General features: G+C 43.4%; 1 long non-coding RNA gene across 1 annotated transcript in view; it reads right to left on the bottom strand.

Moving 5' to 3' along the window:
* Positions 1-8,198: 8,198 nt before the first annotated feature.
* The window catches only part of LOC110295848, a 28,266-nt gene continuing 8,846 nt past the window's right edge, over positions 8,199-27,618 (bottom strand). The window contains exon 3 of the long non-coding RNA XR_002378115.1: positions 8,199-10,385. This is a non-coding gene — a long non-coding RNA (uncharacterized LOC110295848). The remainder of the gene's footprint in view (positions 10,386-27,618) is intronic.

Here is a 27,618-nt window from a genome sequence, read left to right as displayed (position 1 = left end):
AGTTACTGTCACATAGCACTGCGGTATCCAGGGACGGGCAACTTTCCTCATGCACAGATCAACCTAAGACACGGGGCCCATTGGTGATAGGGTTACCCTATGACGGGATAGGCTGTGACATTAGAGGAACGACCTAAGACAGGAGCCACAGCGGATGGACATAATTACACAGACCTAGTCCAGCCTCATTTTAATAAACCAAATGCAGAGATGTGGAGAGCCGTGAGCAATCGCCATTACAAGATGGTGCTGGCTTCCGCCGTGCCTAACTAGTAAACAAGCCTTGTGCGCAGGTGCAAGAGTGAATTCACACCAAGTCACTGCCCATATCGGGGCATAGTAATGAGGTGATGGGCGAGCAACAAATCAGGTGCTGACATGCCACGCTGAGGGCTATATAAGCAGCACCATTTTCCGGGTTCTGGGTCTTCCCTCCTGAAGAAGCAAAAAAGCTTTTGCTGCAAAAGAATCCAGTCATCCAAGTGTGTTCTTGCCGGTGAGAACAATAGCTCGGGACAGTAAGCCAGCCAAATTAAATGTTTTCCTTTATAGGAGTTGCTGTGGTCACGGGATCTCTTAACAGCAATAAAACCCTAACTAAGACAGTAGGGTACCATAGGGAAGAATGTTCTTAATACTGAATATATTGTCCCCAAGAATTGCAAAAGGGCAGAACTTGGGAAAACGTCACCTTTAACTTACTTTTTGATGGTGGTTATCTGGTCTTTTCTTTAAGATCTAGGAGCAATGATACAGTAGCTATGGTCTTGGAGTGTGCATAGGTGTCTCTCTGTAGCAGCAGTCCTCAACCTGTGGGTGGAGACTCCTTAGAGGGGTGAATGTCTCATATCAGATATTTATGTTGCAATTCATAACAGTAGCAAAAGTATAGCTATGGCATAACAACAAAATAACTTATGGTCAGGGACGCCACAATGTGAAAAACTGTATTCAAGGGTCATGGCACTAGGAAGATTGAGAAACATGCTCTAAAACCACAGCCTAATTAAAGGCTTCCTCATATAAGTTCCTTGGTCCTTATGTTTTGTCACAGCTATAGGGAAGTGATGAAGACAGATGGTCAACTTAGTGATGACCAGCTCAAAGCTGAGAGCTCTACCATTTGTATTTTTATCACCCCGTCTTCCAAGTGATACAATTTCTGAGCTTTTAATATTCTATAGCTTCTATGCTGTCATCCAAACAGTTTCCAGTTCTCCACTGCCAACTTAGTGTCCTGAAATTCAACTTAATTCTGACACTAACTATACTCAGGTGACACAATAAGTCCCAGAAGATGGCCCCAACTCAAACATCAATTGCAAATAGGGCCCTAAGGATGTCCACTGCTGGGGCCTCACAGAGAACTGAAGATGGAGCCAGCTCTACAGATGCACGTTATTATACTGACAGACAGATAAAAACACGCAAGGGCAGGGGGTGCCTAGCTACCATGGTTTCTGAGCATACTCCCCCACCTCCTGCCCAGGGTACCCAGGCAATGACAGCAGGCTGCCTGGGCCTCCTTGTTTTCAAGTTACTACAAAAGCTGCATTCTGTGGGTACAACTGATTGGATCACAGACCAATGGTGAATTTTAACAGGTTACCATGCCCACCTCTGTCCCTAGGGAAAGAGGGATGCTGCAGTTTGGATATAAGATGTTCCTGGAAGACTGTGTGTTAGTAGCTTGGTATCCAGTAGTAGAAACTTTAAGAGACATGGTCTACTAGAAGGAATTTGGGTCATCAAAAGGCACAGTGGAACTCTGATCCCTTATTTCCAGGATCTCTTATTTCCTGGCTACCAAGAGATAATCAGACATTCTCCTAGTGTTCCATGTGCTCCTAGAAAAATGAACATGATACAACAGACCCAAGTAACCATGGAAACCTCTGAAACTGTGGGTCAAAATGAACCTTTCCTCTTCCTAAGATGATTATCTCAGGTACTTTGTCACAGTGATGGGAAGCAAGTAAGGAGAAGGGACTGCAAGTTCCAAACATTTTGCTTCTACTTGAAATGAGGTCCCATCTGACGCCATCCAGGAGCCCAACCAAAGTCGCTGTATAACCATCAGCTCAGGTGTGATATTTACAGATGTAGACTTGCAGGATTAGAATTCTCATTTAATCACTCTGCCCAAACACAACATGGTTGACAATGTTCTGTAATTAATCATTTTCTTGGTCTCTTGATATGCAAACAACTGTCACAGGTGACTGACACCAACCAGCAAGAGGGCTTTTAGAAACAACATATAGAAAGGCTGCTTTTATTTCCTTAGCTCAGGGTTTTTCCCATTGAGAGCTTGCTATTCAGAGCCATATTTAAAGCCACTCAATAGTTATTCTCCGCCAAAACTCGAGACAAAACATGATTTGTGTCATCCTTACTGTCTGTCTTACTCAGGGTTTCTATTCCTGCACAAACATCATGACCAAGAAGCAAGTTGGAGAGGAAAGGGTTTATTCAGCTTACACTTCTACATTGCTGTTCATCACCAAAGGAAGTCAGGACTGGAACTCACACAGGTCAGAAAGGCAGGAACTGATGCAGAGGCCATGGAGGGATGTTATTACTGGCTTGCTTCCCCTGACTTGCTCAGTTTGCCTTCTTATAGAACCCAAGACTACCAGCCCAGAGATGGTCCCACCCACAATGGGCCCTCCCCACTTGATGACTGAAAGAGAAAATGCCCCATAGCTGGATCTCATGGAGGCATTTTCTCAGCTGAGACTCCTTTTTTCTGTTATAACTCCAGCTTGTGTCAAGTTGACACACACACACACACACAAAAAAAAACCCAGCCAGTACACTAAGAACTGCTTTTATTAACTTCATTTTGTTATCTATGTGAGATTTCATAGCTCTGAATCAAATGAGCAGGAGAAAGAGAAATGGAGCACAGCCCACCACTGCTCACAGAGCTCTCGTTCTGTGCTGGGAATACCATAACTCTCAACTGGGGAGGTGCGGTCTCTATTTTGCAAATACAGAAGCTGAAGAAGAACTATCCAGGTCACCTGCCCAGTGAAATGGTAGCAGAGTTGTTTGACTTTCAGAGTTCAGACTTGAGGCTGAAAATAAGCTATAGGCTGGGTTGCTGGAACCCTAACTACTTGGGAGGCTGTGGGGAAAAAAAATGGAAAGTTTGAAATCAGCCTAGGCCCCATAGAAAGGCCATGACTGAGAGAAGGGGAGAAAAGGAAAGAGGGGAGTTGGGAGAGGTGAGAGTGGGGAGAGAGGGAAATATAATGAGAAAATTCTATCTGAAATTAGTATTTCACAAAACCTTACATTTCCTCAGGTAGCCAAAGACACTACGACAGTATCATCAGTGTCTCTTTGAGTAAGGAAAAGCATCCCTTCCCAGTGGTTTCCTCTGCAGGAACAGGAAGGAGAGCAGACATCAGTATGGGAAGACCTGGAGGAACTGAATTTAACCTAAGGGAATGATGCCCAACACTTTTTGAAACCTACCAAGGCCACAGATTTGTCTCTAGAGCCCTATGCTATCAGGCCTCTTGAGTTTGTTGATATTTGGTCTATAACTGTGGAAGAACCCTGGGTTATGGCCCCCACAGCAGAGAAATGAGGCACTTGGAACACCCAAGCTGATTTCTGGGGTAGTGGGCAAGAGACTGTTTGGGCCCTTGATACAGATAAGGGGATAGGGGAGAGGTAGGAGAATTGTGCACAACTGAGATGGAGGGAGAGACCTAAGGGAAAGTCCCCTGTCAGCATGCTCTGTGACCCTACTAGCTGCATTCCACGGACTTTCAGCAGCTTTGATATCTGGGTCTGATTCTGGCATTCTGAGGAATGTCAGGGAAGAGACTGGAGGTAAAGCTGTGTCAAAAAGCAGCCCTGGGGTATGTAGATGGGGTGAGGTCTGGTGTGGAAGTGTATCCTCATCCTACATTGGCAACCTTGGCCACATAGGGAAGGGGCTCATCCCATACAGCATTGTACAGATGTGTCCACCTAGAGACAGTGAGAGCAGATCTCCTGTGTTACCCAGCATCCTCCTTCCTGGCTTACATCCACAAAGCACTCTGGCAGCACCCCCACAGAGATACCTACTCTACTCAGCCCCAACACCCGGCAGAGTCTGAGCCCAGAGGAACACCAGGATTATAACAGAGCATAAGATTTGTAAAGGGGCTGAATCATTTTTATTTTTTTTAGTATTTTTATTACATATTTTCCTCAATTACATTTCCAATGCTATCCCAAAAGTCCCCCATACCCTCCCCGCCCCCCCACTTCCCTACCCACCCATTCCCATTTTTTGGCCCTGGCGTTACCCTGTACTGGGGCATATAAAGTTTGCACAACCAATGGGCCTCTCTTTCCAGTGATGGCCGANTAGGCCATCTTTTGATACATATGCAGCTAGAGTCAAGAGCTCCGGGGTACTGGTTAGTTCATAATGTTGNTNNACCTANAGGGTTGCAGATCNCTTTAGNTCCTTGGGTACTTTCTCTAGCTCCTCCATTGGGGGCCCTGTGATCCATCCAATAGCTGACTGTGAGCATCCACTTCTGTGTTTTGCTAGGCCCCCGGCCTAGTCTCACAAGAGACAGCTATATCAGGGTCCTTTCAGCAAAATCTTGCTAGTGTATGCAATGGTGTCATTGTTTGGAGGCTGATTATGGGATGGATCCCTGGATATGGCAGTCTCTAGATGGTCCATCCTTTTGTCTCAGCTCCAAACTTTGTCTCTGTAACTCCTTCCATGGGTGATTGTTTCCAATTCTAAGAAGGGGCAAAGTGTCCACACTTTGGTCTTCGTTCTTCTTCAGTTTCATGTGTTTTGCAAATTGTATCTTATATCTCGGTATACTAAGTTTCTGGGCTAATATCCACTTATCAGTGAGTACATATCATTTGAGTTCTTTTGTGATTGTGTTACCTCACTCAGGATGATGCTCTCCAGGTCCAATCATTTGCCTAGGAATTTCATAAATTCATTCTTTTTAATAGCTGAGTAGAACTCCATTGTGTAAATGTACCACATTTTTTCATATCCACTGAATCATTTTTAAAACTGAAGGTTGAAAGCTATAATCTTGTTATGTGTGATAGAATATACCAATAATCTCAGCACTGGGGAAGAGAAGACAGGAAGGTCAGAAGTTCAAGAACCACAGCTATATAGTAGTTCAAGACCCACTAGGGATGCATGAGACCTAGTTTCAAGAAAAAAATATATATCTTTAAGAAAAAAGTCTACCATTAAAAACACTTTGTCTTAGTTACTTTCATTCCTGTTTTAAAATACTCTGACAAAAACAACTTATGGGATAAAGGGTTTATTTTGACTCACAGTCCAAGAGGGACAGACCCATCAAGGCAGGGAAGACATGGTGGCAGAAATGAGACACTAGATGGTCACATTGTGTCCACACTCAAACAGGGCAAAGAGAAAGCTGTACAGTCTGAAGGCCTGCCCTCAGTGACCCAAGGGCCACCCACAGTGATTCACATCCTAAAGATCTCACAGCCTTCCCAAACAGTGCTGCCAGATGGTGACCAAATGCTCAAGTACATGAGCCTGCAAGGGACAATTCATGTTGAAACCATCCAACCTGGACCTTAAATACAGAGAGTTAATACTTCTAATCTTCAAATATCTAGAAGCAACTATGGTATGTGTCTCAGACTCTCCCTGTTGAAAAGCTACCAGTTGTAAGTCTAGAGAAACTGTGCAAGGTCCTGAGATGGAGAAAGGAGGTAAGAAGCAGAGGGAAGGAGTAAATGGGTGTTAATAAAATCAGTACCTAAGCCCTCATTTGCCAAATGAGGCTGTTCAAATCCCTGCTACTGGAGTCAGAGCAGCAGCCACCTACTATTCAAGGAGAAAGCCTGATGTCCTTTCTCTTCTGTGCATCTTCTCCCTCATAATGGATCAATATTTATTAAGTTAATCCCTCTACTAATACTTTCTAGATCCCATGAACAACAACAAATACACTTCTCTCACCAGCTAACAGATCTGTGAGTATGTCTATCTTCAGTGCTCAGACATCTAAAAATAGTCCCAAGGGCTTTGCTTCTTTAGTGAATCCAATCACAAGTCGCAGGTTTCTGGCACTGAAAGTAAGTTCTTATTACTGTTACCATGCATTTTCTTTCTGCATTTCTCATCAGGACAGACACAACACACACACACACACACACACACACACACACACACACACACACACACCTCATTAGGTTTCTTTAAGCTATCAGATCATCTTCGCCCCCACACACTTCAAGCTATCCAAGCACTCTCCCTCACACACATTGAACTGTTGGAATGTTCTCCCTCACACTGTAGTGAGAATTCTGGAATTTTGGCTTATTTAAAAAACACAGAAATATTATAAGATGTTTTCGTTTCAATCCCAGGTGTAGGGATATGGGGCTTCTTCACAGAAGCTGACTATGATTTGTCTGGTGTTCTAGCAGAGGCATGGTTTGCCAGCTGCAGATAGTTTCTGCAATTGGGTGTCATTTGGAATTCTGGGAATTTTTCACTGGGTACATAAATACTAGGGTCCCAAGAGGCAGGGTTGGTGGTTGGTGGTTTTGTTTTGTTTTGTTTTGGGGGTGTGTGGTTTGTTAGTAGTTGTGCTCAAAGAAGAAACAAGAAATAAATTAGACTCAGAGATCTCTAGCCCTCTCTCTCCCCCTCTATCCTTCCTTCTCTCCTATCAAGTGATGAAGTGAAACCAGGGAATAAAGGATGGGGAAAAAAACGAACCAAAAACGTAGCTAAGATCAGCTTCAAACATACTTTAAACTATGACGGACTCTCCCACACACATACTTTGAGCTTTGGATCATCCTCGTATAGTGAGAATTTTTGGTTTCCTTAAAAAACACAGAAAGCTTATGCTTTTGTTTTAATCCTCAGTATGAGATATGGCACTGCTTTGAAGCAGGTGACTAGGATTTGCCCCATGCTCTAGCAGAGGCATGATTTTGCCAGCCTCTGTTTCTGTAATTGTGTGATGTTTGGAATTCTGGGAACTTTTCAGGGGATGTATAAATGCTAGGTCCTCAAGAGATGTTGTTGGTTGGTTGCTGTTGGTTGTTGTTGGTTAAGTGGTTATGTGCAAAGAAGACACAAGAAGAAATTAGATATCCTGATGGAGAAGATTTCCCAAGGAACCTGTTATGGTTTGTATATGCTTGGCCCAGAGAGTGGCATTATTAGAAAGAGTCGCCCTGTTGGAGTAGGTGTGTCACTGTGGGTATGGGCTATAAGACCCTCATCCTAGCTGCCTGGAAGCCACTAATGGCCTTCAGATGAAGATAAACTCTCAGCTCCACCATACCTGCCTAAATACGATAATGGACAGAACCCCTGAATCTGTAAGCCAGTCTCAATTAAATGTTGTCCTTGTAAGAGTTGCCTTGGTCATGGTGTCTGTTCACAGCAGTAAAACCCTAACTAAGACAGAACCCAAAGGCCCTATTCATCAGGAAGTAATCTAATGATAATGTTGGCCCCTTTCCTTTTTATCTTTCTTCTCTCCTATCTAATGTTAGGGTATTGAAAGGGTAGGAGCAGGTGGATAAGGGTGGAAAAAAAGAACTCACAAAGTATCGAATGCTAGCTACATCCTCCCACACACACTTTGAAGGAGCTAGTTAACATACACTCCTTTTTAAAGTTTTTTTCCAGAATATAACTTCTTTTTTGTTTTCTAAATAAAGTTTCATCTTTATTTCCTAAAATTAAGAGCTAGGTTCTTATAGCATGATGATCAGCCTCCTTCTCTCCCTCCCTAAATGCTACTGAATCAGCTCATGGTCTCATAGTTTGTCCCAGTCAGCACTGGTTCATGTGCCACCTCCTCACCAGAGCCAGCATCATTACCTCTTTTACTATAGAAAATCCCCACCCCACCCCCAGCAGCTGCCTTCCAGAATGCCTTGAGCATATTGTGTGCAAGGGAGTCTCACCTGCTCTCGACTGCCTTTTATTGTCTTCCAGGGACTACACCTGGGCAGCTTTTCATACTAGTCAAGCAGGTGGACCGCGGGCTTATGAGATGCAAAGTTTTGTGTGTGGAAATCCTAAATGCAAAGCAATGGCCCTTGAGAGGTCATTAGGTCAGAAGGAAGGAGGCTCAATGAGTGGTCCCAGGAACCTTATAAATCAAAAACACCACAATGAGAGAAAAAGAAGGAAAAGAAACCCCAGAGAACTTCCTAGTGTTTTATTAGACAGGAACCAAACAGAATACAACCACCTGTGAATCAGGCCGGCAGCAGATGCCAGCTCTTTCCATGCTGTGATCTCGGAGTTGGAACCAGAACTATGAGACATTAATTTATGTCAGTCCAGGGAATTCTGTTAGAGCCAGTTCACATGATCAAACCTGGCTCTGGCATCACCTTTTCTGAGAAACTTGCACCAATTCTTCAAAACTCCTCAAATACAAACTATTCCATAAATTAACAAGGACTCTTCTCGGGACTGGGCTAGAGGCCGTTCATCTGACATGCTGGCAAGTAACCTTGCCACATTTGCCTGCCCTGATCATTTGCCTGGGGCTGAATTCAAAAGGCAGGGACTAGACTCTTTGGCAGAGGAATTTTGAAGGCCATAACAGTCAGTCTGTGCCATGGCTACTGGTCATTTCTATCAGCCAGATTTCCAGTGAAGAAGAGTAGAATATGTGTCAGAAGCATGAAGTTCAGTGAGAAAAGGAACTTAAATTGGGTTTCAGAAATGGCTGTAAGAATGCATAGCTGTGATTGTTGAGATCAGTGCCCTGACCTCTTCAGGACCCCACATACTGTGCAACAGGACACCAGGAAAAGACCCTGGAAGGCAGCAGTCAAACCATCAAAAGCTCTGGGGTGCAAAAACACAGGCTTACATGGAAAGGGACTGGGTAAACAAAACAAGCTCCCAACACTCTTGCTCAAAGAGGAGCAAAAGACAAGCATTATCCCAAGCTCGACCTTGAAGGTGCACAGAGGCCGCTGCAGGGGTGGCGAGAGGCTACATCAAGACCTGGCAGCAGAAGGTGGCAAGGTATAAACGTGAGGCTTGCTCCGAGGTTCCAGGAAGCCAAAGAAATCAGTCAGGTACCCCATGTGGAGCTCAGGAGTGGGCTCTGTGTGGAGCAGTGAGGTGAAGCCTGAGTTGCAGTAGAAACCCAAGGATAATGAAAAGTTGCATGTGCTGAGTCTGCCACATAGGCTGCAGTTGGCCAAGACCCTTGAATCCCTTGTGTTGTCATCAAGAGCTTCAGCCACTGGGCAGGTGCCCTTCAGGATTTTGTGTCTGCTCTTCTGGATCCTGAACTTGCTTTATTCCAGTCTTTCCTCCTCTTTGGAATAGGTATGTTTACTCTATGCCTTCCTTTGTTGAAAATAAGTAACTTGTGTTTTGAGTGTACATGGGCTCATAGTTAAGAGATTGCCTTGAGTCTTAAAAGACAAATTTAAATTTGGTCTTTGACAGTGTGGAAACTGCAAGACTATGAGAATTTGCACTAAGTATATTATTCATAATGAGATGGTCATATCCCTCTGGGGAACAGGATCAAAGACATTATGGTTTCAATAGGGAATGTCCCCTAGAGGCTCTTTCTAGTTAGGGGTCTGTTTCAACAGTAAAAAATATGACCAAAAGCAACTTGGGAAGAAAAGAATTTATATCATCTTACAACTTTCAGGTCCATAATTGAGGAACATCAGGAAATGGTCTCAAGGCAGGAACTGAGGCAGACATTGCTTATTGACCAGTTCCTCCTGGCTTGCTCAGTTTGCTTTCTTATATACCCAGGATCATGACCCCAGGGATGGCCATGTTCACAGTGAACTGAACTCAAATACAGCAATCATCGAACAAGAAAATGCCCTGAAAGCTTTTACCCACAGGCCACACTGATGAGCCACTTTCTCAATTGGCGTTTCCTTTTCTCGGATGACTGTAGACACACTAGCCATCCAAGAGTGATGTGTTTGAATCTTGGACCTGTCTTTTAGCACTGTTTTAAGGAGCTGTGAGTACAAAGGAGTTTTGGGATGTAGAACCTAACTCGAGGAAGTGGGCTGGTAAGAGCTCATTAGGGATGAGCGCTCAGCTCTGCTTCTGAGTCTGCTGTGATGTGAGGAGTCCCAGGCATCAGAAGCCAATGTTCATTCAGATGCCCTGGGATAAACTCTCTTTATTGGTGACATCTGTTTTGTAAATGACATAAGTAGAAATATGCATCTTGAGTCCTGACGACAGCTTAGCTGTTATAGTTGCTAGATTATCCTCCAAAGGACTCAGTCCCAGCACCCATGTTGGGCAGCTCACAGTTACCTGAAGCCCCAGCACCAAAAGATCCCGTGCCCTCTTCTGGTCTCCCCGAGCCTCTGCATACCTGTGAGATAAACACATGTACACAATTTTTTTTAATTAAATTAAAAAAGAGTCACCTTAAAGCATGAAACATGGGTCAATTAAACTTAAGATCGATCAGACACCTTCTGACTAACTCTAGTTATCATCCCCACAGCTGTTAAACTATTTACCTGCTGCAGAGGAGCATGGTGAAGGCGAGAAATTCCTTCCTGCCTTTGAAATCACCCAGAGAAAAACCCAAAAGAGTAACTTCCAATATGAACCGAAGAGATCCAACCTACAGAGTACACAAGACGGGGCAGCAGAGGGAAAATCACTGCAGCCATGGAAAATAACCGACTGGACAGTCCGAGGCATGATGTTGATTTTATTTAGAAGCTACCTCCTACTGTGATGGGTGTGTGAATTCAGGCCTGTAGTACTGTGAAACAGTCAACAGTGATGAGAAAGGGCAAGCGAGGCAAGTAGTGGAGGGCTAGCTGTCCATTCCCAAGGCCCTGAGTTCAATCTCCAGCATTGCCTGATGTCATTGTCATCAATATCAACATAAAATCATCATCATTACTTACTTTCCCAGAGTAGCTACTCTCCACAGCATTTTCCACCCATGCCTGCCAACTTAAGATATGAACAGAAAATATAAGGTGTGAAAATGGTCAGAAACATGGACATGTGGTGGATAGAGGTGAGGAGTTGTGACAGAGATAACCCAAGAGCTGAGGGGAGGCAGAGGAAGGGAGAGGAAGGGAGACCGACTGGAATCAGTGCAGAGCCTTGTGTGCCCTAAACAAGTGCCTTACCATTGAGCAATACCCCAGTCCTTTAATGGTCTGTTGGTTGATTTAGCTTGTAGCCCAAGCAGGACATGAACTCATTCTGTAACAGCAGGCAAACCATGAGCTTATGATCCTCCCCAGTAGCAAGGCTGACAGGCCTGCTACCAGCATCTTTCTCAATAGTAATGGTGTGTTGGCAAGAATCCTCAGAGGGTAAAGACACCTGCTATGGAGGCTGATAGTTGTGTTCAGTCCCCAGGACCCAAGTGGTGAAAGGAAAGAACGGCTTCCCACAAGTTGTCCTCTGACCTCTTCTCCTGGGTCACCAGCCCCCTTCCCCACCCTGAGTACACATAAAGAATTAATAAGTTTTTAAATTGTTAGGATGGAGTAAACCTAGAGACAAGGTTTTCTCACCTTTTTGTGAATGGCCTGTCTCAACAAACACTTCTGCCTCCCCCTAAAACTCACTGAAAGTTCCAATGACATCTGTCTCACAGGTGAAAGAGAGTAAGTTTTAACAAAGTTAATGAAATACTCGGGGCCAAAGGGATCCCAACAAGCAGACAGCACTGATGTCCAAGCAGTGATAACCAGTTGTCCTGCAGGTGAGAACAGCTGTTAGGATCCAGCTGTTACTGCTGCTGTTTAATCTTCTTCTGAAGACAATTATGAAGACAATTAAAACAACTGATTTCACACCTCCATACTCTGGAAATGATTTTTGAGGCAGCATAAGCCAAAAACTGAAGCAAAAAAGAAGAGGCTGGAGAAGAATAGAAAGATCTAAAACATGACAAAGAAAATGGAGGGAGGGCGGGAGAGATGGAGGAAGGAAGGAAGGGAAGGAGGGGGAAAAGAGAGGGAGGGAGGGAGGGAGATCCAAAACTGACCTTCAAATGGGTAGAGCTCAGTGATATCTGTAGTTATACAAATCCTGGCTTGCATTGAAGATTTTTTTAAGTGTCTGACTGCATTAGGATTAGCTTAATCCGCATGTAACAAAAGCATCCAGTTTTCCTTTGTTCTTTTTTCTATTTCTTATTTACAACCCAAACAGTCTCCCCTGCCCTTTGTTCTTATTTCTACAGAATTCAATTTTATTTTGTTGTGCCATCTATCTTGTGAATGCCTTTGTCTGTCTAGAAACCAAACAATAATATTGAAAAGATAAAAATATGAAAGTAGGGACTAGGTGTAGGGAGCAAAAGGTCCTAAAGGACAGTTTACATTTAGCCATGAGCTGGTGCAGATCATGGGCAGAGATCCTAACTCACAAGTCAGCAGGACACAGCTGACACTGGGTGCCCAGAGACTGAGAGTGTTAGGTACTTCTCCATTGCTGTGACAAACATCAGGACTGAGTCAGTTTACAGGAGGAAGCATTGGGATAGGAGCCTGTCTCCACTGCAGTGGGGAGCTTTGCCACAGACAGGTAGTCATGGCACAGCTCAGAGCTCTAATCCCCATCCACAAACAAAAGCAGATAGTGTACTGGGGTGGCAGGGAGCTTTTGAAACCTTAAGCCCACCACCAGTGACTCACCTCCTCCAACAAAGCCATACCTCCTAATCCTTCCCAAACAGTTCCTCCAACTGGGGACCAATTATTCAAAGATATGGGGTCATTCTCATTCAAATGACCACAGACCCCAAAAGTAAATTATTTGATAATGGCATTTGGGCGTGGTTCTGTATAAACATGGCTTAGTGATCAGGTACCAGTTTCTTTGCCTTTTGCCTTAACCAGTCAGCCTATGTAGGTCTATGTACTGGACTTTGTATGTGCCTGGGTGCCTGCTGGCTTCTGCCTGCCTAGCAGTCTATTGCCTTGTGTCTTATCTGCCTAGTCCTCCTTGAATCCATTGCTGGATTCTGAGCTTGGACATCATACAAGGAGAACAGCTTACTGGCAGAGTGATTTCTTTCATGCCGTAGGCTCTGGGTCAATCCCTAGCATGCAACCGTTCTTGCAGGAAAAAGGATATACTAGGAGAGACTCTGATGCCCCCCCCTCTGACCATCTGAATATTGAGACAACTAGGGGAATGAAATGGCTGAACTCTGCCAGAAAAAGAACTTGGTTCTCAGGGGATTTCATCAACCACTTCCAGGGGGCTGAAAGGATTGCTTAACCCCTTTGATAGAAAAGGCTACATGTCATTTGCAGTTCCCACATCACCAATTTCTGTTCTCCAGACTGCCTCAGTAGAGATATACTAGGATGACCTCCAGGTACCAGTGACATCAGATTCCCATTTCAGTTGGCACAAACTGTATAGTAGAGTTCTCTAGATGAGCAGACCAATCAAATAAATTGTGTATATATGTGTGTGTGTGTGTGTGTGTGTGTGTGTGTGTGTGTGTGTGTGTGTGTACATACACATATTCACGTATACATGGGCAGCTTACATTGGAATGATAAACAATTTCTCACACTTGAGAGGCTGGGAACCCATAGTTGCTTGGTCCTTGGGGCTGGGTGTCTCAGCAGTCCCAATCTGGAGAGTTCCAAAAGAGTCTCTGGTCCTTAGCCCATGATAGAGACCTGGAAATGCTGGCTCTGATGTCAATGAAGGAAGCATTAGCAGCTACAATGTTGCTGGCTAGTAAATGGGCCAGCAAATGGTGGGAAATCTTCCATCTCTTGATCTGGGCCGCCACCTGAAGGCACTGTCTGTCGGACTGATGGAAGTTGAGGTGGAAGCAGAAAGACTGACATCTCCAGAAGCAGAATTTTCTTTTCATCAGAACTAAAGGGGAGTGGAAGAGGAATCTGCACATGTGCGGGCTTTTGTAGGCTGGAAAGCAGGACTTCGGGGATGGAAGATTCTATCTCTGCTCAGTTCCCTGCAGTCCTGAGTGGTAGGTACTATTCAGGGAGGTTTGTCTATCCTCTCATCAGAAGCATCCCAGAGCCCAACAGCCCACAGGTGTTGAATGAAGTCTGCTTTCCTCTCCAGAGCTTCTCAGTCCACTTGGGATACTCCAGATCTCAGCAAGAATAGGAAATGGAGAAGCCTCTGCACTGCTTTGCCATATATATAATATATATAATTTACCCAAATAATATATATAACATATTATATATAATATATCCAAATAATAATAATCATGTGGTTAAGTATAATCTCTGGGGACTGTCCTTTGAACTGCTAAATATTTAATTCTAGTTATACTTTCCTGCTGGAGTCTAAGCCCACATGGGTAGCCAAAATTCATTTTTGTCTTATTCTGTCATGGCCAGTTGAGGTTCTGGTCTTCAGGGGTCACTTGGGCTTGTGAGGAACCTCAGGCTCCTTGGCCTTCTTTTATCAGTTGTCTACATATGTAAGGATAAGTGGAAGGCCTTGCTTGGCCTAGCAGTGTCTTCCCCTAGACACACTAAGCAAACCTTTCCTTACCAGTGTCTGTGTAGACTGCTCTCTGTAGCCTCTGTGGACAAGAGAAAAAGTGATTTTCCACAGATGCAGAACATTTCTAGATATGGCCAAGGTCCCCTGGGACCTCATTGGCCTTCACAGATGAGAGGAAAATATTTTCTTCTCAGTACCTCTGGCCACATTAGAATAGCCTTCAAGAATGTTATTAGACACACGTAAGATTTGTTACATCAGTCTGGTATTTATAACTACTATATACTATTTTAACTATCAGATGTTTCTGCTTTGTTTACTTTTGAGATTGTATTTTAATTACATTTCTCCCTTCTCTTTCCTCCCTCCCGACTCCCCCATACACACTTACTCTACTCTCTTTCAAATTCATGACCTCTTCTTCTCAATTGTTATTGAATGCATATATGTACTCTATATACATTCCCAAATATAACCGGTTGAGTCCGTAGAATGTTCCTGGTACGTATGTTTTCAGAGCTGACTGCTTGGCACTGGACAACCAAAGGGAGTGCTGGAGGCTCTTTATCTTGTTCCCACTTTGTTCTCTGTCTTCTGCCCAGGAATGAAAAGCTTAGTTACAGATATGTACTGTGAGCCCCCTCCTCAGAGAACTTAAGGAGAGAGGGGACACACACACACACACACACGCACTGATGCCTCTTTAGCCCTAACTCTTCTTCTGAGTCTCTGCATGCAGTTTTCTGTCTGTCTGTCTGTCTTCCCGAGACACTAATAATGTTTCTAATAAATTTTCACCTCTGATAATTTGTCTCAGTCATCTTCTTGAACCTACATCCTAGACCTTTCAAAAAGAGAACACATTAAGTCATGAAAGTTTTGTTACATTACAAAATTTTATATCAACCACATAGATTTTGATAAATCCCCCCCCAAAAAAAACATTCTAGCAAGAACTGATAATTAAACAGTCAAAGATATTGAAAAGACATGAAAAATACTTTGTGTCAGATAAAATATCTCTAAGAATATACATAAAAATTATTAGATTGTTACTATATTTTTTCTAGAAATATTTTTGACTATGCAAGTTATGTATGTGTCATTTTTATTAAGGGTGTGATAATTATAAAATGATAGGTATATATGTTTGTCAGATATCTTTATGTTACATTTCTCTTCCATAATAGGAGTCACAGAAGACTCAACAGCAACCAGCAATAACAGTAACACCAGGTAAGCTCACCTGTATGTGACAGAAAAAAGGCCAGAGTGTCAAATCTTGTCAATAAAGAATGGTAACTAATGACTTACATTTACAAAATAAGTAAATTTTTTAAATACACTTTTGCTAAATGTCCACAACAAACGCTTTAATCTGCTCATTGCTGGAAATTTAAGATTAATTTGTATGAGTGTAGGGAAGGGAGGTGACCACTGGGCCCTTTATTCCTCTTACCAGTGTGGGCACATTGGACAAATCTCCTTTCTCTGCTTTTCACTGTTATTTGTCTCTTTAACTGGTCTGTTGAGGACGAGTTTGCCAAGTCTAGCTTAAGGTGCCGGGGCCCAGGCTTTGACCTTAAAAACTCCAGTAGCAAGCATAGAAAAAAAAATCATTACACAAATATGCAAAGAGCACCCTGGAGGTTCTCTGAGAGGGAAGGCGGTGATGTCATGGCTGTGGCATGACCACCCTTGGCCACTATGCCCAGGAGCATGACAGACATAAACAGCACCTCCACACTGAAACCCACGTCACCCAAGCCACATGAAATGCAGGCTGCTGTGTGCCAATCTCACATCTGCACTCGCCCTTGCAGTCACCACACATCATTTCTGCTGCTGACTTTGCTGATGTGGAAGGAAGGTGAAGCTGGAGAGAGAGAAGCCCTTATGTCAACCAACCTCCCCAGTAATGAAGCTCATCCTAAGGACTGGGATCTTGGCTCTAAGAACATCCCAGGGCTGACATACCCAGGGCTTCTGGTAACTAACAAAGGTAGATAGATGTATGGTCTTGCCTCCATATCTCTGAGGCATCAACAGGAAGAGCTACTGATGCTGATGTCTGAAAAGGAACAGAGCCTTCCTCTAGGTGTGTGTGACCCACAGAAAGGGAGAGAAGAGCCCTGAATCACTTAAAAGGGTTTGCAGTGCACAGGATCTGATCCTGTCCTTTACTCCCTGCATAGCCTGGGGGAAATTACAAGTCCTTCCAAACTACAGCTTCTCTTTGTCAAGGTTAATGTAGATTTAAGAAATCATCAAATCAAGCAGGATGTGTTAACATCTTAATGGCCACTCCTGGCATGTGTTCAGTATGAGCTAACAGTGAGTCAGGCATTTGGGAGGAGATGGGGCAATTGGAAGATGCCATAATTAAGAGACTTTTAGCAAGACAGCAGGGCAGGTACAGCTTCAAGGATGGTGGGGTGCCTCCAGGCTGTAACCAGTGGTACCAGTCACACCCTTCAGCTTGGAGGAAACACCAAAGGAAGACTGAGGAACTCTGGTCTAACAGTAGCTGCAGTTCCACGCTAGGAAAATGGCCCACACTCATTCAATTCTCTCTAGCCTCCTGCCAGAACGTTTAATTGGAGACAGTGGGACCTAGAGGGCATGAGTTTCCCCCAAGCCATCTCAAACCAGGATGGGGAAGGCTGAAGGGCAAATACCACACTGTGAGTATGGAGATCTGAGGCAGTAATACTAAAGAAACAAGTTCAATTTACTAAGTGCAGGTTTGTAGCAATTTAGTCCAAAGCTAAATTAAATCCTTACATCTTGAAGGAAACTTCTTTTCAAGACTCAGGAGGTGAAACAATATGTTCTCAGGGCAGGTGAAGGCTCCCTCCAACAAGGAAGCTCCTTAAGAGACAAAGGGAACAACTCAAAATAGCTTCAGGAAGTACCTGAAACTGATCAGATTTACTAGACCGCCCCCCTCCTTCCCCTAGAATATATAAGCAGTAAAGGCTGAATGTCAACCTCAGTCAAGCTGAACTGTTCAGGAGCAGCTCAGATCCAGCAGCCTAAGAAAAGTAGCAGCTAGCCAGGCTGCCTGGGAGGCTATGCACTGGGATCTGACATCTTGATCTGACTGCAATGTGTTCCGTGTTTCCAGCTTTCATGAACTGTCACTCATGCTGGGGTGCGCTTTCAGAGCTTCGGCTGTCTTTGAGTCATTTCTGCTACTGTAAGTAACCCTGCACCCATATTCTGGTAAGTAACAATGGTAAAAGTCTTTGGTTCACCAACTAGGACTTTGGTGGTATCCATGTTTTGGTCTGTCTTTGGCTCCCTATCTGGGGTGAGTAGATATTTGTTCACGTCTCACAAGGAACAGTGCCTAAGGCTGTTATACCAACAATATGAACTAACCAGTAACCCCAGAGCTCCCTGGGGCTAAACCACCAATCAAAGAAAACACATGGAGGGATTCGTGGCTCTAGCTGCATATGTAGCAGAGGATGGCTTAGCTGGTCATCAATGGGAGGAGAGGCTCTTGGTCCTGTGAAGGTTCTATGCCCCAATATAGGGGAATGCCTGGGCCAGGAAGCAGGAGTGGGTGGGGGAAACAGGGGGAGTGGGGAAAGGATAGGGGATTTTTGGATGGGAAACTAGGAAAGGTGATAACATTTGAAATGTAAATTTTAAAATAACTAATAAAAAAATTGTGTTATACATGTTGGGTACCCAAGACATGTTTTAATGGTTGAATCAACTAGTCTATGAATTACATTTTGGTTTCTTTATGTAGTTCCTATCCTATCTAGAATGTATGTGACAGACAATTATTTATAGGAGTTAAACCATCCCATAGTTTAAGTCTAAGTCTTAATCTGAATCTTAATCTGAAAGTAAATTCTTTCTTAGTCTTGATTTATGTTAGAAAGTCTGAGGCTAGGTAATTTATTCAGAAAAAAATATTATTTATACTTATAATAGTACATAAATATACTTATTTCTCACAGTTCTGGGTTCTGTTAGGTTCAAAGTCATGGAGCCACATCTGCAAAGGGGCTTCTTAATTGTACAGGCTATATATATATATACACATATATATGTATGTATATATATATATATGTGTGTGTATATATATATGTATATATATGCACACAGATATGTTTGTATGTATATGCATATGTGCATGTGTATGCATATATAATATATATGTATAAGTATATGTATATGTATGTATAGGGCACAGCTTGGTGAGCTAGAAGCAACTGGCCAGAGAGTTCATTATTAGAACAAAACCACTACCTCCATAACCGGTTTTTCTATTTTCACTCTGTTGCTTGATAAAAACATTTTAACTAAAGCAACTTAGCAAGGAAAGGGATTATTTGGCTTATACATCCATGTCACACACAATCCATTGTTGAGGGAAATTGGGGTAGGAATTCAAAGAAGGGACTTATAGGCAGGAACCATAAAAGATCTCTGTTTGCTGGTCTCCCTCCCTCTGGTTTATTCACAGGTTCATGTTTAGTTGAATTTCTTATACAGCTCAAGACCACATGCCCAGGAAATGGTGCCACCCACAGTGGACTGGTCCCTCTTGTACCAATGAACAACTAAGATAATCCCCACAATTTAAGATAATGTCTATAAGCCCATCTAATATAGTCAATTACTCAGTCGAAGCTTTCCTCTGCGCCAACTCTAGGATGTATCAAATTGACAAAGCTAATTTGGGACATACATTAATCCACCAATAAATGAATTCATTCATGAGTGCAGAACTCAGAAAGACCTGGTCTGAGAATACAATTAGCATGGAACTCAGACTGAGTGCCTGGCACATGAATTCCTGGGGACATAAATTCAAGTCGCAGTAAGATCCACAGTAGAAAACACTGAGTCTGGAAAAGGCTGCCTGGAAGGAACAGGAAAGCAAAGTTTGTAGACAGGACTGACTGTACAAGGAGACAGAAAAGGAATTTCCCTACACCCACCCCCCACCTAGCAATGTTGACAAGACTTGGGCTGTTTTCTACCTCTTGAACCACAACATGCATGGATGGAGAGTCATCACGGTCCCAGCCTCTGAGCAAGTGGCCGGAAGCCAATCCATGAAGCCCTCCTCTCCCTTAGTGACAACACTGAGGGGCTGCTGCCAGCTCTCCCGTCCACACAGGAGAGGATTTCACACAGAAAACAACCCAGGCAGTGCTTGTGCGGTCTACAGAATGCTGAAACAAAAATCCCATCCCAGTGGGTAAGGAGCCAGAGAGCAGAGCAGAGCCCAGGGTTGCTGGGATTGGGGGATCAGGGCCCAGAGACTGTGGGGCCAGGGGAGGCCAGGGCCAGCTTCATGCTACATGGTACATCTAGGGACTTGACCCAGCGAAAACTTCAAACCGGTGCCAAGAAAGCAATACTCACTTCAAGACGCATTTGAAGTCTGAATGGAATGTTAGTCTGTGATTTTAAATGGTTTTTAATTTCTGTGACATAGAATGTAGCCGTTGGTGAACAGTACGAAGCCTTACCACCTCCTATCACCAGAGCTGAAAATCAGCAACTATGAGAAATATTCAGCCTAAATTTTAGGAAGAAAAATATAAAATAAAATAAAGCTTAGATCTTGTCATATCTATAATTCAGATAGCAGGATCTTATTCACGAAATCTCTACGAAGAAACATCACAGGAGTTGCAACGCCTTTGTACTTTAAAAATGGCTCTCAAAGATTTGCTTACTACTTTTATGTGTAGGTGTGCATGCCTGTGTGAGTTGTGTGTCCCCTTGTTGGGAGGAGCCTGTAAGAGCCAGAGAGAGGCATAGGACCAGAGAAGGTTCTAAGTGACCATGTCTATGCTGGGAACCGAACCCGGGTCCTCTGTGAGACCATTACATGCTCCTTACCTCTAAGACTCCCTCCAGGCCAACAAAGATGGTTTTTAAATGTTCAGTGGCACAATGCCTAGCATGGTTGGGTCATTGAAACTCTTCCTTGCTCCAGTATTTTATAATCATTCCCACACCAAGACCTAGACTCTCATGATGGCACAAGGAGAAACAGAAGGTGAACACTTTGAGGTTTTTGGCTTCTTGGCCTCCCAGTGGATCTCATACGTTCTTTTACTGTGCTTCCTTAAAAAATACTAAAGGTAAAATAAAGATCCCTACTCATACCTCAACAAATTGCTGTCAGCCCTTGAGACCCTCAAAAAGTGGTGTTAGGATACCCTGTGGCTCCCAAAGTCGGTGCTTGCTACAGTCTCTTACATAACAAGGCAACATTACACATTCCCCTGAGTGCTTTAAAGCAATGACTAACAGAACAGACTGCATCACCATGGAAATAGTTACCACACCACATAGCTTGAAGATTATATTTGAGAAGATTCTGCACATGCTCAGAACAAGTATAAATGCTCTAGGGGTTTGGGCAGTGTTTGTTGAGATGGAGATTCACACTGTTGCCCAGGCTAGTGCCAGCCTCACACTTTCAACCATCCATTTGTGTCAACTTCCAGAATACTGGTGTAAATTACAGTGTGGCCACCACACCTGGCTAAATTTTTAAAAGATAAACTTTTAACTTACTTATTTTTAATTTTTTATTGGATTTACTCATCTTGTGTGTGAGTGCTTTGCCTACGTCTGGATTATATGTGTTTGGCACCTACAGAGATCAGAAGAGGAAATCAGAGTCCCTGGAATCATAGTTACAGAGGGTTGTGAGCTACCACATTGGTGCTGGGAACTGAACTCAAGTTCTCTAGAAGAGCATCCAGTGCTCCTATCCACCAAGCCTGCCCTCTATATTTCTCTGTGAAGATCAAGCATGGGATATGTTTGTCATATTAATGAGCCAGTGGTAGATAATTATTAAACACCACTGAGATTTCAAAACTTCCTCTTTCAAAAGAAATCCTTTCTGTTAGAATAAGCAGCTGGGGAAAATTAATTATTTCACAGGAATAGGATTTCACCTCAACTGTCCCTTGATCTGCCTTGGTATCATGCTGCTGGTTCAAAGCACACTGGGGACACTGAGCCACACACAGCTGAGAAGTGGGTTTCAGCCTTCACTACTGTCATCTTTAAGAACACCATTCCACCTCTGAACCAAAGACCTACTTCCTACAAAATGAAGAAATCAAACTGGATGTTTTCTGAAACTCCAGTTTGAATGTCTGATTCTGGCATACCTCAAAATGTCCTGTCTTTTCTTCCATGTTTTCCTTTATTATATATGTGTGCATATGTGTGATGCATGTGCATATACATGCATGTGTGCATGCATGGGTATGTAAGGGTGGTATTTATATAGTATGTGTGCTGTGTGGTATGTATATGAATGTGCATATGCATATTCATGTGTGGGGGTGTGTCTGGTGTGTGGTGTATGTTGTATGTAGTGTGTGTGTGTGATGTGTACATGAATGGGCATATCCATTCATTGTGGGGGTGGTGTGTCTGGTGTGTGGTGTATGTTGTATGTGGTGTGTGTGTGTGTGTGTGTGTGTGTGTGTGTGTGTGATGTGTACATGAATGGGCATATCCACTCATTGTAGGGGTGGTGTGTCTGGTGTGTGGTGTATGTTGTATGTGGTGTGTGTGTGTGTGATGTGTACATGAATGGGCATATCCATGCATGTATGGGGGTGGTGTGTCTGGTGTGTGGTATATGTGTGGTCTGTGTGTGTATGGTATGTATGTATGTATGTATGTATGTATGTATGTATGTTTGCACGTGTGAAGACACTGCTGTGTATAAGTGCCAATTGGAGACTCCAGGTCTTTTATTTTATTCACTGAGGGAAGGTCTCAGTCAAACCCAGACCTCGCCCATATGGCTAGTCCCTATAACCAACATGATCTGGAGTTCCCTGTTTCTGCCTTCAGCATCTGGAATTACAGGTGGACCATGATGTCCACCCAGCATTTACACGGGTTCTGGGGACCTGAACACCTATAGGTGCTCACACCTATATAGCAAGCACTCAACCACTAAGCCATTTCCTCAGCCCACATTATAATATTTTTCTGGCAAACATTCAAAGGGTTAGAGGATTGTAACTGTGGCTTTGAGATTAACAACACCAAAAGATCACTCAACACACCAGGCACATAAACGCCTTGGCTTAAAGAGCATGGCCAAAATTTATAACATTTATAGTATCAATAACAACATGGAATAATGGATAGTCTCCTTGATATGGCCTTGGGTATTGTCCTATTACCTTAGGGTTTTCCCACTTTTTTTTCCTCTTACCTCATTTCTTTTCAGAACTAGTCCAAGAAAACGCCTTAATGTTGATGCTATTTCCTTTTCTCTTACTTTAAAAAAAAAAAAAATGGGCTTCAAGTTTCAGTAAAGAAATGTGCAGGGGTAGATTTTTCAAATCCTACTTTAATAAGGGTCCTTAAAATGCTTTAACCTCCCTTCTAGCCCACCACCTAACAGAGGCAGTGGAAAAGAAAGGTTTTTAGGACACTGGGGAAGTGGACCTGTTTAGAAATAGGTCTGAATCAGCAAAACATCCTCTCACCTATGTCTGCTTCAGCAAAACATTCAATCGCCTGTCTATCCCAGCAAAACATTCCAATCTTCATTTTCAAGATATCAGCAGTATAATCTACTAGCAAGCCACTAAAAACAAAATCAGCAGCTTCAGTCCAGTCCAGAATAAACCATGAGGCTCTGCCAAAGCAGTGTGAATTCATGGGACCAGTAAGAAGCCAATGGACTATCATGAGAAGTTCTTTATTGAGTTATTCTTCATGAAGCCACAACTAGCAAAGATCAGCAACGTAATGTAAGGAAAACCGGTGCTTGTGTGTCATCAGCAAAGACTATCGAGGCAGAGCAATGCAAACCAAAGCACTCCTCCACCATCTGTGGTCACATTTATATTCTTTCTAAACATCATGCAACCTTTCATGTGTCTGCTTCAGCAAAATATCCTCTCACCTGTGACTGCTTCAGCAAAACATTCATTCACCTGTCTATCTCAGTAAAACATCATTATGACCTAACTGAGTCTCCAGAGAAACCAGAAATTTCCACTTTACAAATGAGTTTAAATAATTCAGCATCATGTTAGAGGTATAGCTCAATGGTAATACTTGATAGTGTGTGCTGGGCTCAGGTGTCAGCAACACAGAGATGCACACAGAGAGAGAGAGAGAGAGAGAGAGAGAGAGAGAGAGAGAGACTCTGCGGAACTGATCAAATAATACAATATCACAGCAGAATTTCACTTAAACATAAAAGGATTTTTTTAATGCCTGACTATGAAGAAAGTATTATTCTTATGTTAACTCTATTGAGAATAGCCCTAATGCTGTGGCACAACAAATACAATATATATATATATATGTAAAATATTTAGAAGCCCACTAAATTTCCAAGCTGAAATTCAAGAGCCAAACAAAGCAACTCAACATTTTTTAACAACAACAAAAAAGGAAAGACAATATTCTTTAGGAAAATTATATGAGCATATTCTTGGAAGTGGAGGACACTGTGTTATTGCTCAAAGAAAGTAACTTGGGGCAACAACAGGAAAAATCCAGATCTTATGAGGCACCATGTGTGTCTTCAGAGAAGTCACTTAGTTGTAACTGTCAGCCTGGCGATCACTACCTGAAGAAATACAACATTTTTCTCTTTGGAGCTTTTCCTACCTCAAAATAACTTTACCTACATACATATATAATATATAACATAAAATAAATATGTGTATAATGCATTCATATACATTAAGCATATATACACACACACACACATATACTTTTGGCTTGTGGGTATATCCAAGCATATTCCTTGTATATTCCAATTGGGACTCAATTTAACCTTGACCACAAATCTTTACCAGTATTTCATTGTAGCATATGATAAGTTTTTCTTATAAATGCATCAGAAGCCATATGTGGCCAGATACCTGTCATCTCAGCAATTAAATGACTGACAGAGGAGAATCACAAGCTTAAGGCCAGCCTGGGCTCTATAGTGATACTAGCCTGGGCTATGTAGAAATTCTTTCAAGGAGGGGAGGGAGGGAGGGGCAGAGAGATGGAAGGGAGGGGAGAAAGATAAGGAGAGATTGAGAGAAACAGTTTGAGGAGGGGAAAGGAGGGAGGGAATAAAAGAGGAGGGAGGAAGTCCCTGGGAGCACCCACTTTGTCACCAGCTCCAAAGATCCCTCCAAGCCAACATCACAGCTGCCCTTCCATCCTTGCTGTTGGTGACTATTCCCATTAAGTGTGATGGCCTGCCCTCTAGTAGCTTGATCCCCCACTGTGATGGTTTATATATGCTTGGGCCAGGGAGTGGCACTATTAGGAGGTATGGCCTTGTTGGAGTAGGTGTGTCACTGTGGGCCTGGGTTTAAGACCCTCATCCTAGCTGCCTGAAAGTCAGTATTCTGCTAGCAGCATTCAGATGAGTAGAACTCTCAGGTCCTCCTGCACTCTGCCTGCCTGGACTCTGCCGTGCCATTATCATACCTTGATGATAATGGACTGAACCTCTGAACCTGTAAGCCAGCCCCAATTAAATGTTGTCCTTTATAAGAGTTGCCCTGGCCATGGTGTCTTTTCACAGCAGTAAAACCCTAAGACATCTACCACCTCAATCAGTAGCAGAAAGAGTATTTCCTACCATCAACCCAACCCTTCGAAGGACTCCTATTCCAAGATGTGTGGCAAGGCAGGAAAAATATGTCAGAATCTTAAAGGCCAACTAACCTGAAACACTCAGCCTGCACAGTGCGGGACCGGGCCTCAGTGGTTAGAAGACTGTCATTTGACATTTGCAAGCAGACTGTTACAAGCTCACTAAAAAGCAAACAGAGGGCTAGGCATGGTGGCACACACCTTTAATCCCAGCACTTGAGAGGCAGAGGCAGGTGGATTTCTGAGTTCGAGGCCAGCCTGGTCTACAGAATGAGTTCCAGGACAGCCAGGGCTACACAGAGAAACCCTGTCTCGAAAAAGAAAAGAAAAGAAAAAAAGAAAAGAAAAGAAAAGAAAAGAAAAGAAAAGAAAAGAAAAGAAAAGAAAAGAAAAGGAAAAGGAAAAGGAAAAGGAAAAGGAAAAGGAAAAAGAAAAAGAAAAAGAAAAAGAAAAAGAAAAAGAAAAAGAAAAAGAAAAAGAAAAAAAGTAAACAGAAATTAAGCCTAAGCAGACCAACAGTGAGCAGACTGAAGATGGAAGAAATAGTTACAAGTTTCCAAATGGGGTTGGGAGCCCAGGAACTGATGGTTCTCTGATGAATTCTACCAGACAGATCAGGGAGAAAGCACCATCTATGATTCTCACACTCCTCTACACAGTGTAACAGCAAAGAATGCTTCCAAGCTCATTCTACAAACCCAGCACTGTCCCTTCACCACAACAGTAGATAAGAACGCAACACATAAAATTGCAGAGTCATTTACTAGGTGGATAAAGATGTAAAAAATCCCCAATAAAAATGCTTGTAAAACTGAGCCAGAGAGATGGTTTATTGTTTAAGAGAACCTGCTGTTCTTCCAAAAGATCAAGTTCAATTTCCATCCACATTAGGTGGTTCAGACTCCTGTAACTTGTGCTCACTGGGACTTGGTGGCCTTTTTTGGCCCCTGTGGGCATCAGCAAGCATCTGGCACACTCGCATACATACATATTTACAATTTTCTAATGCTTGTAAATGAAATTCAACAATTCATTAAAAAGAACAGACCTGTGATTAATTTGATTTCACTGTAGGAATGAAAACACAGTTTAACATATACAAATCAATAAATGTAATAACATACATAAATAAAATCATGCACAGAGGTGGCTTGGGCCCAGGAGGAAGACACTCAAGCGCCTGGCCCCTGGCCCAGCAGCCTGAGTAGACAGGTACCACTGCGATGAATAAATATGTGATGGGGAGATGAGAGGGGGGGTGGCGCTCATGCACTGCAGGGAGAGGTAGAACTGGAGATGTGAGGAACAGGCTGATCTGAGATTCCTTGCCTAGGCTTTCACAGAAGGCCCATGTCTAGGTCCATGGCCCTAACACAGCCCATGTCTGTAATAATGCCCATGGCCCATGAGGAACAATCAGATGCCAGTGGTCTGGCTGCTGCCTGACCATGTCAATATCTGAGGAGCCATGCAGCCACCAGGGGCCAAACTGATCTGAGTGTCCTGTGCTGCCCCCTGAGGCCATGGTGATGTAGGGATCCAGGCTACACTGAGGACCATAACTGGGACCGTGGTCCTACTGCAACTAGGGTCTATGTTGATATCCAAAGTCTGGGTTACCTCCAAAGGCCATACAGATGTCTGTGCTCTGGGCTGTCACCTAAAGCTATGTTGAGCACTGTGCTGAACTGGCCCCACCCCTCACCAGCTACAGGAGAACTGACCCTACTCACAGCTAGGGATGGGGGAGCACAGCAAAGACTCAGACTGACCAACTCAGGTCTCCACATCCACCCAGCATCTTCCCCATCTAGGAGCTGCCAGAGCATGTGAAGGGGCCCATTCTGCAGAACCATAACCACAGGATCTCCATGACTCCGAGCAACAGCAGGCTACCTAAGAGGAGTCCTGGTGAGGATCTAGTATTGATGACAAAGGGCTCGAACCAGACTAAGGACTCATTACAATGAACATTTACAAGTAAAGCCGTTTGGGCAAGAGGATGTGCTGCATGACACACCGTGACTCCCAATGCTACTAAGACAGATGAATATGTGATGAAGGGGTGGGGCAAGATGGGTCAGTGGAGGTGGGGCAAGACAGACCAGTGGAGTAGTACATGTATGTGGGACCTGGAGAAGCTACCACAGCTGGGACTGGTCTAAGGGAAGCCTGTGACTGATAGAGGAGTAGGTCATGTCTAGAGGGGTCAGCCAGATGGTTTTTTGTTTGGTTTTGGTTGTTTTATTTTCCTTTGGAGGGGTTTGGTTTACAAGAATGGAGGTCGGATATAGAAGGACTGGGAAATGAATGGGATTGGGCTGTGTGATGTGAGGTTCCCAAAGAATAAATAAGAAAAAAACTCTATTAAAAATAAGCTCCCGGGGGCTGGTGAGATGGCTCAGTGGGTAAGAGCACCCGACTGCTCTTCCGAAGGTCCAGAGTTCAAATCCCAGCAACCACATGGTGGCTCACAACCA

This window comes from Mus caroli, chromosome 6 (genome assembly GCF_900094665.2).
Source record: "Mus caroli chromosome 6, CAROLI_EIJ_v1.1, whole genome shotgun sequence".
NCBI lineage: Eukaryota > Metazoa > Chordata > Mammalia > Rodentia > Muridae > Mus > Mus caroli.
This window is presented reverse-complemented; position numbering and strand designations above follow the sequence as displayed.